Source organism: Chrysochloris asiatica, unplaced genomic scaffold (assembly GCF_000296735.1).
Source record: "Chrysochloris asiatica unplaced genomic scaffold, ChrAsi1.0 scaffold00166, whole genome shotgun sequence".
NCBI lineage: Eukaryota > Metazoa > Chordata > Mammalia > Afrosoricida > Chrysochloridae > Chrysochloris > Chrysochloris asiatica.
The window spans coordinates 3,306,875-3,311,775 of record NW_006408684.1 but is presented as its reverse complement, the minus strand read 5'-3'; the positions used below and the strand labels follow the sequence as shown (position 1 = coordinate 3,311,775).

At 41.7% G+C, this 4,901-nt stretch overlaps 1 pseudogene; it reads left to right on the top strand.

The window, feature by feature from the left end:
- The first annotated feature begins 4,033 nt into the window (after positions 1 to 4,033).
- On the top strand, positions 4,034 to 4,599 carry LOC102811947 (annotated as a pseudogene).
- The last annotated feature ends 302 nt before the right edge of the window (positions 4,600 to 4,901 follow it).

Sequence of the window (4,901 nt, the reverse complement as noted above, 5' to 3'; positions counted from 1 at the left end):
GTTTCTGTCCAGGCTAGCCCCTCTTGCCTGCTGGAGGAAGCGTGAGTAAGCATGTCACTCTGCAACCCAGTGCCAATTAATTGCTTTCCTCTTGGACTGCCCAGGTCTCAGCGTCACTAGTGTCATTTGTCATCACCACCACGCCAAAGACCTAATCAATAATGATTGTTTTCAGGTGTATTTGAAGGTCTATTCTTTCCCTTCCCAAACTTCCTCCTTCCTCCACTCCAGAATGGGTTGCAGGGCCAGAGGGATTGAGGTTCACATTTCAGTTCATTACACCATGGAGTTGGCTACAACTCCTGTGTTACACTGTAGAACTGTGCTCCATAGGGTTTCCAATTGCTGGGCTTTAGGAAGTATATCATCAGAGCTTTCTTCTGTGGTGCCATTGGGTGTATTCAAACCATGAACCTTTTAGTCAGTAATGGAGAGTGTTAACTGCATCCCCCAGGGTTCCCTTCGTTCATTACATCCGCTGAAAACCCTTTAGAGCACAGTTCTACTCTGAACCACATGGGGGCGCTATGAATCAGAATTGACCCTTAGCAATGAGCTTGGTGTAGTTATTCTGAAAGGGAAGGCAATTAGCAACCCACCCACAATTATTTATTAAACACTAAACAGTCTGTATACTTGGCTAAATAGTTGTCATTTATAAGTGTCATCTAGTCTGTTCCAGCTTGGCCCTATGTAGACTTTCTGAGAAGCAGCTGGTTGATGTGAACCACTGACCTTTCAGTTAGCAGTCTAGTGCTTATCCTACAACACCACGCCAAGACCTGTTTAAGTAGTAAAGGGACGTTATTTTCACATATTTGCAATCTCAGCTTCATTTACAACCTAGTTGGAAAAAAAAAAACCCTACCACCATAAATGTTGTTGTTAAGTGTCTTCGAGTCGGTTCCGACCCATAGCGACCCTGTCTAGGGTTTCTAAGGAGTGGCTGGTAAGCTTGAACCACCGAGCTTGCAGTTCAAACCACTTTGCAGTCCAGCACATTAATTCATAGTGCCACACCAGGACTCCACCATAAATAGAATATTAAAATCTTGAGGACATGCTTTTATTTAGTAAAGAGAGTATAGAACATTCTTATCTAGTCAACTGTCTTAATGCCAAGAAACTAGGCTCCACCCTCTTATTAGCCAATTTTAGCAGTATTGATTTATTGCTCTGACTTTATAAATGTGAATGCTGTTCTTAAGGAATGCAACTATTCTTTGTTATGCTGCTGTCTCAGTCTAACACAAACCTCTCATTTTTGATACAGGTCCATTGGTTATCATTTTTGTCATTGTTTCACAACTGGAGGCATTTCCATGGTGATTGACAGGCTTACATATTTTGGGACCATAAACTTATGTTTGCACTTAAAAAAACGTAAATGTAAACTTCAACTTGAAAATGAGGCTGGGTCTAGTGTGATTGATGGAGTGCAAAGGCCCTACCTCCTTAGAAGGCCAACCCAGATCTAAACAGTTTCACAGTGCTGTCCAACTTGGAATCTTTGCCTGTGTTGGAGAAGTCTTCCTGCTTCAGGTAGCTGCCTCTGCGTTTGAATTGTGTTTCCTCATCTGTTTGAATCTTATCTGTCTTTATGCGGAGAGGTCTTTTCTGAGCAGCTGGCCTAGAGTGGACCCTCCTCTCTGGGGTCTGGATCATGAGCCACATTGTTGTTGTTCTTGCTGTCATCTACTGGCAAGTCAGCCTCAGACTCATGGCAACTTCACATACAGTGAAATCAACTGTTGCGTCATCCCACACCATCCTCATAATTGGTTGCAGATCACACCGTTGCGATTCATAGGGTTTTCATTGGAAGCTTTTCAGCAGTAGACCACTAGGTCTGTCTTCCTAGTCTGTCAAGTCTGGAAGCTGCATTAAAACCTGTTCTGTGGTATAGCAACACATTAACCTCCACTGAAGTAAAGGTTGTGTCTGTTCATGAGGTTCATTGGCTGGAAATTGATTCTTGGGGTCCTACAGGCGCTTGGCTTTTCTTGATTCTGATGAGGAAGATTCTCTAAGTAATCACCTGCCTCCTCCACACAGAAGTCTTTATCTTTAGCAGACTCATGAAAACCAGCTGGCTTGACTTCCAGCTTAGACACGGATTCTCTATGTCCCCAGAGCCTCAGTTTCTTCATCTGCAGAATGGGATTAATATCATCCACCTCACAGGGTTGTTTTGGCATGTGTGTGAGATAATACAGGTAGAACACTTGGTGCACGGCAGGTGTTCAACACACAGTAATTCCTGGGTGTGTCATATTTGTCAGCTACTTGTTCCCACACCTACCACAGGCTTCAAAATCTTGAACCTTCCTGGTAACTCTTGCGTAACCCTCTAGTAGAGACTCTGTCTCTCCCTTAGAGCTTGTTGACCTTTGGGGCATGGCACCAGATCTATCTTTGAAAAGGTGACATTCTTACCTTCATATTTGCTTTCTTTTACTGATATGTTACGGCGTGCAATATGCTTATGACTGGAGATTTCACAGACTGTATTTCTTGTACCCTGCGGCTTCTTGACTAGAAAATACAATTTTGAAAAGCTTTTCAGTGCAAACAACCCAAAACATAGCAAAGTCACTCACCAGTATCTTATCCCTCCTGGGAACTGTCACCAGATTCCTTTGGTCTGGAGAGAGGCTGGTCAAACACACAACTTGTGGACAGTTGTTTGTAGAATGTGTTCAGAAGACAGCAGGTTTGTGTGACAGTTTTGGCATCCTTAAGGTACTGAAGTTGTGTTTCTTTTAAATGTTCTTTGAGGTTTGGGAACAAAAAGAAGTCTAAAGAGGCAAGATCAGGGTTGGAGGGTAGATGTGGTAAGGTTTACCCCCAAAATTCTTATAGGACAGCTCTTGTTACCCTTGAAGAATGAGCCGATGCTTTGTCCTGATGGAAAACAATTCCATGGCATAAATTTCCTGATCTTTTACTCACCAAAGCAGTTTTCAATTTTTTTTACCTTCTTAATAAGTTCCTGTAATCATCCTGTGTCCTTAGAGAAAATCTATCAAGATTACCACTTTTGGGATCCCCCTCAAATAGTCACCGTCACCTTCTGAGTTGAGCTGTTTGCCTGGCATTAAACTGACTCAGCAGATGCCCTCGGAAGTCACTGTTTTGATTCTGCCTTTTGTTTGAAGGCACCCTAATGAGACTAAGACAAGTATATTACTGAGAGAACTTGTCTGTAACCACCCACTGATCACTGAAACAGAGACATGTTTAAACACATTTTGTTTGGAATAAACCCATGCCTGTACACTAGTAGCAATATATATATATATATTGCTTACTTACCCTCACTTGGTCAATGGTTGGGCAAGCATGTGTCCTGGTAAGCTGGGGGCAGTGTGGGGAGCTTCTATTATTAAAAGAAATGGACACACCCACTAGGATGACTACCATCAGAAAAAATAGAAAACAACAGGTGTTGGCCAGGATGTGGAAAAATTGGAACCTTCATGTGTAGGGATGTAAGATGGTACAGCTGCTATGGAAAAGTTTGGCGGTTCCTCAAAATGTTAAACATAGAACTACCGTCTGAGCCAGCAATTCAACTCCTGGGTATCTATGCAAGAGATTTGAAAGCAGGGACTCAAAACAGATACTTGTACACCAATGTTCATTGCAGCAGTATACACAATAGCTCAATGTGGAAAACAACTTAAATGTTTGTCAGTAGATGAGTAGATAAACAAAATGTGGTCTACCTAGATAGACCATGAAATATTATACAGCTATAAAGAGAAATGAAGTTTTGATACATAGCACAGCATGGATGAACCCTTAAAAACATTGTGCTAAATGAAATAAGTCAGAAAATATAACCCCATCTATGAAATATGTGGCGTGGTGCTGTAGGATAAGCACTGGACTGCAAAATTGATGGTTTAAATTCTCCAGTCACCCCTCAGAAACCCTATAAAGGGTCGCTGAGTTGGAACAGACTCAAGAGCACTTAACAACAACAACAACAATGAGCTATCTAGAAGACACAAATTCATAGAAACCTTAAATGAAAAGGCCATTGAATAAGCAGGAAATTCATAGGAGGTCTGCTTGGCTCTGAAATACTAAATACAAGTCTGTTCCAGCTACTGAAAAGAAAGTTTCCACTAAAGGAAAATGGAGAAGACATACTTTTCAGTTAAAAAATTCCATCAAAGCTCCAGTGTCTGTTTCTACCATAATGCTGCAGAATCCATCTTCTACAAGAGAGTGTATTACCAAATTGGAGATGCTGTATCTGTGATTGATGAACCAAATGGAAAACCCTACTATGCTCAGCTCAGGGATTTTATTTACCACGGGTACTGCGAGGTCTGACCTGGCTCATTCTCATTCTCTCTAGCCCCAAAGACCATTTTGACCCTGTGTCATATATCATTGGACTAGAACAAGATCTACCAAGGAAGATGGAATACTTGGAATTTGTTATGTCATGTACCTTCCGAAGATTTTAAGTCACAATTCTTACTATTTCCCACTGTTCTCACCAGACGAGAGAAGGGCTATATATGGACACATGTTGGACCTGCTCCAGTAGTAACTATTGAGGGAACTGTTGCCAATCATTTGTAGTTTAAAGATTGAAACTGGGTGTCCAGTTACCTTGTTCTACTACTGCAAGACAGGGTACATTTCTCTTATGAGACTCTTAGATGTGAAAATGACCTAACAAGCATTTTCCCTACTACCTGGTGGCTCCATACGATAAACATTGGACTGTGAACTACAAGGTCCATGGTTCGAGCCCGCCAGCTGCTCCATGGGAGAAAGACGAGGTTTTCTGCTTTCACAATGATGTCTCGGAAACCTATACAGAGTTGCTATGAGTTGGATCTGACTCTAAGACACTTAATAACAACAACAACAACAATGAA